At 49.7% G+C, this 12,088-nt stretch overlaps 1 long non-coding RNA gene across 1 annotated transcript; it reads left to right on the forward strand.

The window, feature by feature from the left end:
- The first annotated feature begins 8,439 nt into the window (after positions 1 to 8,439).
- Positions 8,440 to 11,019, forward strand: LOC135303980 (uncharacterized). The gene is made up of 5 exons (XR_010365410.1): positions 8,440 to 8,527; positions 8,615 to 8,713; positions 9,158 to 9,271; positions 9,900 to 10,065; positions 10,595 to 11,019. It is a non-coding gene; the product is annotated as an uncharacterized LOC135303980 (long non-coding RNA).
- The last annotated feature ends 1,069 nt before the right edge of the window (positions 11,020 to 12,088 follow it).

The raw sequence follows: 12,088 nt of genomic DNA on the forward strand, positions 1-12,088 counted from the left end.
GTGTTGCAGCCAGATGAGAGGCTGGACATGAGCCAGCCATGTGCATCCAAAGGACAGTGCCCAGCAGGTTGAAGGAGGTGATTCCCCACCTCTGCTCAGGTGAGACCCTACTGGGAGTACTCTGGAAGAGGTTTTATAGTGATTTCTGTGAGCCATCGAGAAGTTTGATAACAAGATCCATGTTTACCCCTGAAAGAATTTCCTACCAATGTTTTTGACATGAAAACCAAGAAAGAAAGAATAAATAAGAGAAACCTGCAAATCCCTCTTCCATTGAGCATTTTGCTTGTCTCTCGTGACCAATGAATAAAGTGTAAACTTAAGAGCTTTGTAAAAATGGAGAAAAAGCGTGCAGGCTAGAATAAAAACAGGGTTTGAAGCCTTCTGGAAATGGACTGTGTTGCTTTGTAGTGTCTCGGTCTCTACCACGACAGAGTACTGCATCCTGCTCTGGGTCCCCAAGACAGGAAGGACATGGACCTGTTGGATCTAGTCCAGAGAAGGGACAAAATGCTCTGAGGGCTGGAGCCCTTCTGCTTTGGAGACAGGCTGGGAGAGCTAGCAGTGTTCAGCCGGGAAGAGAGAAGACTCCAGGGACACCTGATTGCTGCCTTTCAGTGCCTTCTGGGGGCTTGTAAAGAGATGGGACAGAATTTTTAGTAGAGTCTTTTGTGACCAAACCGAGGGGGAATGGTTTTAATCTATAAGATGGTCAATTCAGACTAGATGAAAGAAACACATTTTTTACACTGTTTGTTATGAAAACCTGGCACAGGTTGCCCAGAGAGGTGGACATCCATCCCTGCAGACATTCAAACTCCTGCTCTGAGCAACCTGACCTAGTTCAAGCTGTCCCTGCACACTGCAGGCCATTGGGACTAGATGGCCTTTAAATGTCCCTTCCAAGCCAAGCCATTCTGTGCTCCAGTGCACCATCAAAGCAGTGCTGCATTAGTGCTGGGCTGATTATGCTGGCACCTGTATTTTGGTACTTGTGCCATTTAACAATTGGCCACGAGAGGATTGATGGGCTGGGCAGTGAAGTCTGCAAATAACACACAGTGTGCTCTAGGAGAAACAGGAGAGGAACACGGCTTCCGGTTCAGATAAATGCCAGCATTTTGCTTCCCATTCCTGGTTAGAGAAATAAAGGAATGTCCTGAAGATCCCTTCATGTGGGTTCATTATTGGCCGTATCAGTACTTGTGTTCTGTAAAACAGGTTAAGTTGTTACAGCTTCTTGCCCCATTTATCCCTGGATAAAACCCAAATACTGCATTGCTCCTTGTCTATTTTCTTCCAAGTCAGGGCAAATTTTTTTCATTTCTGAGTGGGACATATTCATCTGTTCACAAGCAAATTCCTCTTGCCACTCACACAATGGCAAGACTGCTTTGTTGCTCTAATCGGACTGTAATTAAGGCCTATCTCTCACTAGAATTAAAGCTGATGCATTGGGAGGCAAAGTGTTCAGTCATTTCTCCTGGAGTCTGACACTGTAGAGAGTTGTTCTGTAAGTAAATGACATCTGAAGACAGGTGTAGTCTACCATACTTCTGGCATACTAGAAGTGAGAAAAAACCCTTTGAATCAGGATTTTATCCTTTCTTCCTCCACCTCCTCCTCCCAGGAATTTTAATCTCTGAGGTCTAAGCTCTTCAGCTGCCTCACAAACATTGTTTTAATTCAGACAGGTATCCATGCAGTGAGCCACAAATCAGGACCGTGGTGTGAACCTTGAAGCAATGTAGGTTTATAGCACTGAAAATAATAATCCAATACCCAGGTTAAGCCAAGCCTATTGGTTATTTCCCAAATAACTCTACGTATCCTCAGTGATGTTTCAAAAACGATCATTGTGAAAGCTAGGAGTGGGGAGAGAGAATGTTATCAAAATTAGAAATAGAGCTTTCTCAGATCTTTATATTCCTATAAAAAGAGAGTCCAAACTATTCATCTATGGAACATTAAGTAAGAAGTGAACAAAAGACTGTCAAAATAATTGCTTGGGGAACAAAAAACCCATAAATAAAAACAAGCTTAAATGTAGATAATAAGTAAACCATCATGCAGAGATAAAAAACAGACCTGCCAAAACTAAAACCAATAAGGCTGTTTCATCTGTCTCAATTAAAAAAAAAAAAAACAAACAAAAAACAAACAAAAAAAACCCTGAAAATAATCAGAGATTCTCAAGGGCATTTACTATATATAGAAACTTCCTGGTATTGGGAAAAACATGAAGGAAAGTGTAGCATGCAATTCACAGATGTAACCTAGAATTTGTTAGGGAGGGCCAGGGGTGGCAGTGGCTGCTCAGGGATGGCTTTGGCCCGTGTCCCTGGCAGCAGCCACTGCCCAAGCAGCTGCGCTGCCCCCGGACTCTCCTCCCGGCCTGCTGGGCTTTGTTGGCTGGCACAGCCTGTGCCAAGTGCCGGCAAGGTGCCTGCAGGCCCCAGCTCTGGGGGAAACAGAGACCGTCCTGCCCGTATCCACCGTGCTGCCAGCTCAGCAGTGCAGCACAGCACGGGCTCACGCTTCCCATCACTCCCACAGATGCGGCCGACTCCACAACACGTGTTTCCCATGCCCAGAAGAGCCTCAGAATGGGTTGCTGTTGGGGAACCCTCTGTTTGCATGTGATAAGGGCAAGTCTGGCTATCTGTTTCTGCCAGGAAATTATTTGGAAGTGCTCAACTGAACCTCAACTCAGAGTTTCGGCACTGCAGTTCATCTTTGATTGTAATTCGGTCCTAGCAGTCAGTTTTATACCCCTCCCCTTATTTACTATTGCTATAGCATATTTTATTACCAATGGGTTGCTCCTTTACCCCATGTGTTGGTTTTGCCCCACTTGTCCATCTCTCCAAAGACCTGCCCTTTTGTTCACTGTTCCTCCTCCCATTGCATGTCAGTCCCTCTCCAAGCCTGCCCCTTGCTCTAGAAATTTTCCTATCAATTTTGTATCCTTCGGAACCCCATTGGTTTGTTTAAGTTCTTCCCCTCCCCTGTAATCCCCAATTGGTTTAAACCTTGTATTCCCCGCCTGGTGTTCCACCCTCAGTTTCTCCCAATTGGCTAAAGATTGGATCCTCCCCTGGGACCCTGCCAGGTTTGTAAGTTGGTGTATGCCTTTAGTGCAGTGTTGGCTTGCCCCTGATGGTCTGTAGAATAATCACCTTAGGAAAACATAGAGCAGACCTCACCCTGTTCCTTGTCCCTACCCTCAGGGCAGTCCTACCCCCAAGGCAGTCCACCTGTGTTGTAGAGCAGCTGTGCCCTGCAGCCACAGCCCAGATTCGACAGTATTCTGGGGGCGGCCCAGTGCCACTGTGGGTGTGGGCAGCTAGTGGGGCTGAAGAAATGGGGCAGCACAGCACTTCCCAAATCAGCTCTGGGCCCTGCTATGCAGGAGGGTCCCTGTGTGCCACTGGCAGCTGGGGCCTCAGCCACCTCCTCTCTTCACAGGTGCTCCTCTCCATCTCCAGAAGACCAGCCTAATAACGCAGGCAGCGAGAATTTGAGCCATGACCTCAGCTCTCCACTTCTGCCCCTATCTGCCCTGCCATGGCTGCAGCAGTGTCACGAGGCCATCCCAAAACCCACCGCTCCTCAATGAGAACCTCTGCCCCTGAGCCCCCTGGTCCTGTTCCCCGGCCAGGACTGAAGGTGGGCAGCCCTTGCCTGGCAGGGCAGGGCGTGGCCCACATTTTATATTCAAATAAAGAGTTGGAGTTTTCACAGTTATGTCGGGTGGTAGCACCAGCAAAGCCCACCCGGCAGCAGCAGTGGCTGAGCTCCGTGCCCAGGAGCAGCCGTGGATGGCCACGGTGTGGGCAGGCAGGAGCCAGGCAGGGGCTGCTGTGCCCAGCAGCGGGGCCCCGAGGGGATGGGGGAGCCCATGCTGATCATCCCTGGGCTGAGGGCACATTTCCTTCTGTGGGATCATCTGAGCCTGGACCTGAAGAGGCACAAAGGGATATTTTGGGTTGCCTGATGAGGGTTCCAGGAGTCCCGCATGTTTTAAATGAATTAGCTTTTTTTGATTAATAAGGAGAATTTATTCCATAATTAAAATTCAGTCGTAGAAAATCTAGAAGCAAATATCAGATTGGCCCTGAACCAGGCTAACAGCGTCAGGTGAGACAGGTGGGGCATTTCTCTCCCCTGTGCATCACGAAGGGACAGCTCTATCAAAGTCTTTTTTGTTCATTTCCAAGCTCCAGGCGGTGTGGAGTGCAGGAGTTTTTCTGCTTTCTTATGGTTGTTTTTATCCTTTTTGCATATTCATGTATTTTTTCCTTTCTTGCTGCTGCTCTTGCTGAGAGTTTCCCCAAAACTGGTAAAAGATTCACTTTGTTAGAGGAAAATGCAATATGCATTCTAGGAGGCACACATTTATCTTATAGATGATGCAAATCGAATGCACATTGCAGAGGTTTGGTCAGACAAATAATCTTCTGGAATCAGCATTCCTGGGGACGAATATTCAGGCTAGGATTTTGGTGCATGTTGATTGCCCGGAACCCTCCTTTGTTATGCTAGGATTTTCATTAGGCGAGATTACTGTAGTCTCAGCATGAATTTGTGCATACAATCTATCAGAATCCCTCCCTTTCTCTATTAATTTATTAAATTTGTACTTTTAGGATACACTTTGACAAAGCTTACTTATTTTCTAATTCTAGGTTTAGTATTTATAAAACTTGACAACTACACTTTCATACTACTAGTCAGGGTATAAAATTAACAGCTCTTCTCATAAGGTAGATTATACTAAATCTTTAATTTCTTTTCTTTGGATTGTCAATTATATTTTTTTATATCAATGCATGTGCTTATTGTAATTTAGATATATTTTGACTCCATAGTCGTTTAAGGCTGGTAATATTTGTAAAATAAGTTTTTCATGTTTTCTTATGTTGCCTGCTAAAATGTGTCTTTATAACTGTCTCATGTTCTTGTTTTCTAATTCTTGAGCAATTTGCTTTATTCTACTCTCAGGATTTATTTCTTCTCTAGCTCTTGCAGAGCAAAAAGTTTTAATATATTGCTTACAAATTTTGCCATTTTATTCTTTTTGCTATATTTCACATTTTCTTTTTTGCAGTGTCTTTTACTACTCATAGTGCACATTCTGAATTTGTTAACATTATAGCGTACTGCACTAACTTGGGAGTGTGCATATGGCTCATTCTTTTTGGGCTTGGATGACTAATACAGTGACAATAATCCTCTGCAGTTTTAACACTCTAGCTCTCTCAAAGCCCCTTTGGGTTGCAGCCAAAGGGCCAAGATGTGTATCTTCTTGGTAGCAGAGCTTACACCTTGGAATCTAGTCACTGGTGTCATTCTTCTCATTCTCAGTATTTACTTCATAAGATTTATAAGAGCCTTTTAAATTGTTTTTCAGGATTTAGGATAGCATCTGCTTATTTCTAATTGTTATAGTTTTATTTCTTTGACATTTTAGCTCTGAAGTTGTAATTAGTCTGTACACTTCTCTTTCTTTCAGCTATACTTGGCTGTTTTCCTTTATTTTAATTTGATCCTTATTAAATATCTAACGGCTTTTGTTATATCCTATCTGATTTAATGTTACTTTTAGTGTTTCTTGGAACTTAAATCTGGTTTGTATCTTATATACTTAATTTTTTCCCAATTTTTCACGAATCATATTATTGTTCTAATATATTCTTTACAGTGTTTCATTAGCTTTTACTTCTATTTCTTTAGTCTGTTATAACAAAAGCACTAAAATATTTTATTTTTTGAAATAAATTTGCATATCACACCTTAAATATTCAGTTCACTTAAAACAACCTCATGAATAATACAGTTTAAAATAAAATATTTTACTTCTCCTAACAATGGGTTTTACAGCTTACAAGCTTAGGTATTAACATGCATCAGTCTATTTTACTTCAAGGAGTAGTGGTGACTTTTTAGTGAGGTTTGGCTGGTGTTTCTGTTGGTGGATTTAGAGGTCTTCTGTCCTGTCTTTCTTTGCAGCTGAACCTGCTGGTGAAGGTGGTGCAGCTTCCCAAGCCACATCCAGGACTGAGGCTCTGGGAGATGCTGAGGGTAGGTCAAGGCCTTTCCCCTGGGAGAGCTGCCAGCTCAGAGGCCAAAGCTGGGCCAGTGAGGCAGCGCTGCAGGTGCCAGCACAGAACCATGCACGTGTGTGCCCTCGCCCTGCGCGATCCCCTCACCGCTCCTGCGGCTCAGTGGTGCCCGTGCAGATCAGCAGAGATGGCAGAAGCGTCTGTGGCTGTTGTGTTACAGGTGTGTCTGCAGGGAGGACTTCTCCAGCTCCTTTGCTGATTCCTACACAGAAGCCTGGCAACCATGGCAGGGGTGAGTAGTGTGTCCCTGCTGACCCCTCAGGCTGAGCCCTGCTTTTGTGGGATCCATTCCTGGGAAATGGAACTACTTTCTCTTAAGGTCCTCCACCAGAAGAGATCAAAGACATGGCAGACAAGAAATTCCAGAATCCATTAGAAATTATGTGGCAAATGCTGAAGGAAGTGCTGCAGAGAGGACAAGGTGGGTGCATTTGCCTCATGCTTCCCCTGGCACACAGGAGCCGGGGGCTTTGGCTGCACATCTGGACACGCCGTGCCCGGCACCGCGGGAAGGGATCCATGGCAGCCTCGCTGCCCCGCTGCTGCTTTCACGCCCTGCAGGGCTGTTTTCCAGCCTGGCCTGGCTGCAGCTTCAGCCCAGCCTCTGCAGGAAGGCATTTGGCATCAGCTGTCAGGCAGCCCTAATTGCACCACAGTCCATGCCCACGCTCAGATTCCCTGCAATTTCCTGGTGTCCAGGCAGATCAGATATTGAGGCTGTTTGGGGAAGGAAGCAGCCCTGGGTTGTCCCAAAATCCTGGTTGTTTTCTGATCCTCATCCATTCCTTTCACAAGTGATGCCTCCTGAAATTGTCACCTTCCCCATTCCCAGTGAGGAATGTTTCCATCTGATCCAGCTGTTTCTTTTCCATTCTCCAGAAATGAAAGGAGAGCCTGTGCAGATGGAAGCACTCCCCAGAGGAAGCAGTGGTTCCGTGCCAGCCTCTGCTGCAGGAAGGGAGGTGATGCCAGGCACAGGCACAGGAGGTAATTGCTGTGCCTCTGGGCCTGAGCCCTGCTGAGGCTTGAGCTGCCCTCTCTGCTGCTTGGCAGTGCGGGCACAGCCTGGACTAGAGCAGCACAGCCCAGGGGAATTATCCCGAGCAGGCTCAGGGCACTGAGCAGTCCTGCTGGGGTCCCTCCATGGGAGACATGTCCTGAAACCTGGCAGCGACTGCACGGGGTGCCCACGGTGGGGAAAGGAGAGAGGGGAGAGCAAGGCTCCAGTGTTTCCTGAGAGGGCCTGGCTATTTGCCCTTGGGCTGTGGGAGGTGTCGAGGCAGAAGGAGCGGAGCGCAGGAGGGACAGAGGGAGGGAGCGACAGCTGTGGCACTGCCTGCTGCAGTTTTCCCCAGGGCTTTTGTGAGGATTTCTTTTGTATGTGAAGGAGAGAGGCCCGGGGCCATGCGCTGCTCCAGCCACCCCTCCCAGGGATGTTGCCGAGGGCAGGGAAAGAGTGTGGAGAGTGACCAGGAGCCAGCCCAGAGCTCCCCAGGCCCCTGTGCAGCTTTGGCCATGTCCATTCACATCTGGCTCCCACGGCCTTAGCTGAATCCCTGGCAGTGCCCAGTTCCATGTGGCAGAAGGGGATCCCAGAATGCCATAGATATCATTCTGATTTCTGCTCCCTTCTAGTCTGGAATCGTGACATGGGTTTTTTGGAAGCCCTGCTGGAAAATGGCTTGAAATTCCTGGAGGATTCTGGAGGCTATTCCTCCGTGTGCCTTTCTTGACAGAATAATTAGGATCAATGTGACAAGAGCTCTGTCATAAACCATTTCCCTTAACATTATGTAAGGGCTGAAGGATTCTGAAAATCTTGCCCTGCTCCCTTCTGGCGCCCTGAGTGGTCCCACTGGATCGCTGTCAGTGGGACGAAGGAGCATTTAGCTTTCAGTCTTCCTCCCCTGTGCAATGCCAGTGTGTCCTTCCATGTGCTCTGTGCAGCCAGGGAGAAGAGCAGAGAGGGAAGGGGCCGGGTCCAGGGCTGTGCCCCAGGCCTGTGTCTTGCCTGCAGCCTGAGGATCTCCTGCAGTGCCACAGGAGCTCTTCTGTCCTGCCTTTCTTTGCAGCTGAACCTGCTGGTGAAGGCCCCACATCCAGGACTGAGCCTCTGGGAGATGCTGAGGGTAGGTCAAGGCCTTTCCCCTGGGAGAACTGCCAACTCAGAGCCCAAAGCTTGGCCAGGGAGGCATCGCTGCAGGTGCCAGCACAGAACCATGCACGTGTGTGCCCTTGCCCTGCACGATCCCCTCACCGCTGCTGCGGCTCAGTGGTGTCCGTGCAGATCAGTAGAGATGGCAGAAGCTTCTGTGGCTGTTGAGTTACAGGTGTGCCCACAGGGAGGACTTCTCCAGCTCCAGGGCTGGATGCTTGGCCCCAACCCAGCTCCCATGGCAGGGGTGAGTAGTGTGTCCCTGCTGACCCCACAGGCTGAGCCCCGCATTTGTGGGATCCATTCCTGGGAAATGGAACTACTTTCTCTTAAGGTCCTCCAAAAGGAAAGACCCAAGATACTGCAGCCAAAAAGTCTCATGAGTCAGATGAATTCCTGACACAAACACAGAAGGAAGCACCCCGAGGACAAGGTGGGTGCATTTCCCTCGTGCTTCCCCTGGGACTCAGCAGCCAGGGGCTTTGGCTGCACATCTGGACACGCCGTGCCCGTCACAGCAGGAAGGGATCCATGGCAGCCTCGCTGCCCCGCTGCTGCTTTCACACCCTGCAGGGCTGTTTCCCAGCCTGGCCTTGCTGCAATTCCTCCCCAGCCTCTGCAGGATGGAATTTGGCATTAGCTGATAGGGTGCCCCAACTGTACTGTGGGCCTGAGATCCCCTGCCATTTCCCAATCTCTGAGAAGATCAGGAGGTGCAGCTGTTTGCACAAGGGAGTGCACTGGCCCAGCCCCAATTACCTGGGCTGTTTCCTGATCTTTACCTGTGACTTAGACAAGCATTGCCACAGGAAGGTGCCACCTCCCCAGTGGGGAATATTTCCATTTAATCCAGTTGTCCCTTTTTTCCTTTTTCAAGTGATGGACCAAAAGGCTGTTCAGGAGGAGGAACACTCAGAGAGAAGCAGTGGCTCATTGGCAGCCCTAGCTGCAGGAAGGAAGGCGATGGCAGACACGGGCACAGGCACAACAGGTAATTGCTGTGCCGGGCTCAGGCCTGGCCGGGGCTGTGTGGCAGCAGCTCTTCCCCCAGGGCCTGCCCTTGCCCGGCCCGGCAGCAGCCAAAGCTGGAGGCGTCTCGGCTTCCAGGCCTCTGGAGCTGGTTCAGAGCCCCGGGGAAACGGGACTGGTGCAGCAACGTCCTTCCCGCTGCAGCTGGTGCGGAGCTGGCCCTGAGTGCCCAGAGGCCCAAGGCACAGGAGCAGCCCCGAGCGGGAGCCCTGCCGCCAGCCCAGGGCCAGAGCCAGCCCTGGCTCCCGACTGGGCAGGGGCTGCGCTGGGTCCTGACAGGGCCTGAGCCTGTCCCCTGGGGCTGGGGGAGCTGTCACGGGGCAGGGAGGGCCAGGGCTGGCAGTGGCTGCTCAGGGATGGCTTTGGCCCCTGTCCCTGGCAGCAGCCACTGCCCAAGCAGCTGCGCTGACCCCGGGCTCTCCTCCCGGCCTGCTGGGCTTTGTTGGCTGGCACAGCCTGTGCCAAGGGCCGGCAAGGTGCCTGCAGGCCCCAGCTCTGGGGGAAACAGAGAACGTCCTGCCCGTATCCACCGTGCTGCCAGCTCAGCAGTGCAGCACAGCACGGGCTCACGCTCCCCATCGCTCCCACAGATGCAGCTGGCACCACAAGACCTGTTCCCAATGCCCAGGATGGCCTCGGAAGGGGTTTCTGTCAGGGAACAGGCTGCTGGCTAGGGTTTCTGGCAGGCATGCTTTATTTGGAGCTTGTCTTCATGTTGTGCTGCATTGGAATCTGGTATTCCTGGAACAGAAAACAGTGAGTGTTTTGTGCTCTCCCCCTCCAACAGCTTCTATTGAAAGTCCAGCGTGGACAGGGAACAGTCCCATTGAGGCTGCAGTGGGGTTGTGGCCAGTCTGTGATTGTCCAAATAACTCTGCTGAGGGTTCTGCTGCTGCCCAGTGCTTCCATTGGCCTCTCAATTGCTGGGCCTTGTCCTGGGGGCCCCGCTGGGGCTGCAGCCAGAGCTGGCTCCCACTGAGGCTGCCTGGCCAAGAGCAGCCCCAGGGGCACGCGGCAGAGGCAGAGGGAGGTGGGGAGGAGAAAGAGCAGGGCCGAGGTTGCCCTTGAAAGGCAGAGGCGCTCTGGGGCCCGCTCCTGGCCAGGGACCCTGCCCAGAGCCGTGCCCTGCTGGCCGGGGCCTTGAGGGGCAGCTGTCCAGCTGGGCCCAGCTGTGCCAGCAGCTCCAGCCGTGCTGGGGAGCCTTGCCAGCTCTGGGCCCTGCTGTGCACGAGGGTCCCTGTGTGCCACTGGCAGCTGGGGCCTCGGCCACCTCCTCTCTGCACAGGATCACCTCGGGACAGGAGTTGGAAGACGGTGGCTGCACCTCACACCGACAGCGTGAGCAGCTCCTCCAGCAGCAGGAACGGCCTGGACAGCCCTCTCAAGTGTTCTGTGAGGAGGACCCCAGAACAATCGTCGACAAGGAAGCCTCTTATTGCCCCGTAGATCCCACTGCCACCTGCTCTCCCCATGGGCCTTCCCAAGCTTCCTTTATTCCTTTTTTTCTCTCCGTCTGTCCCATCCCAGCCAACCCGAGTTCCGCTAGGGACCCCAGGACCAGTCCAACAGCTTCCAGCACCTCCTGACACCAACACATCCCTTCCTCTGCCCCTGAGCCCCCTGGCCTTGCCCTCTAGGCAACACTGAAGGTGACACCCCACCCCACCCTCCCCGCCCCTCCAACTCCTGCTTGCACGGTAGGCAATGGACCATTCCTGTGTTCAAATAAAGAGATGGATTTGTGTCCTAGTTTGAAAGCAAAACCAGTGTGAGGCTCTCTTGTTTAAACTGCGACCCTTTGGACGAGGACATGAGGCTTGACTCCATTTTCATCAGAAGGCTGATTTATTATGTTATATATTATACTAAAATACTACATTACAACTATACTAAAAGGACAGAGAGAAGAAGATCAGAAGGCTACCAAGACAAGAATAGAATAGGAATCAATAACAAAAACTTGTGACTGCTCACAGCCTTGGCACAGGTGGCTGTGATTGGTCACTGATTGAAAACAATCTACACGAACTAATGGAAGATGCACCCATGGCATTCCACAGCAGCAGATAGCCATTGTTTACATTTCTTTCCTGAGGCTCTCAGCTCCTCAGGACAGGAAAAGTCCCAGCAGAGGCTTTTTCCCTAAATTATCATGGCAACATCTCACCCTTTTAAATTATTAAATTAAATAGAAAAAGAAATGTTTGCAATTTCTTCTACTAGGGCTTTGTAGAAGAGAGAACAACACCTCTTGAGGTTCATCTGTTGCCAATCAAAATCTCAATCATTTGCTGATGTGGAATGGTCAGGGAAATTCTTCACCTGTAGAACATTCAGGGAAATTCTTCACTTGTCAAACATCTAATTATATCATATCACTAAAACAATCTTAAAAAATAAGAAAATGCAAAAACTCATGCAAGGAAAGTTCATTGTTTCAAGTCCAAGCAGCTGAATTTCAGGACAGAGTCCATGGACTGAAGATGTTCTTTTTTGACATCTCTGGAAGTCCCCTTTGGTCCTGAAACAGGCTTGCAGAATTCTGAAACAAAGAACTGCTAAAGAAAACAAGAATTAGCAAACAATTCATTGACAGTCATGAAACAATTCAGAGAAAATTTCTGGAATGCCCTGGCCACAGCCCTTCATTGAACCGCTTGGGCTGAGGCTAATTTTTGGCTTTTCAATGCTTTTGAGCTGCTAGCTCTTTCCACTTTTCTTTATTATTATTATTTTTTTTTTTCATTAGAAGAAGAGTAGCAGCAGCAGAGTGTCTCTA

The sequence above is a fragment of the Passer domesticus genome, chromosome 6 (genome assembly GCF_036417665.1).
Source record: "Passer domesticus isolate bPasDom1 chromosome 6, bPasDom1.hap1, whole genome shotgun sequence".
NCBI lineage: Eukaryota > Metazoa > Chordata > Aves > Passeriformes > Passeridae > Passer > Passer domesticus.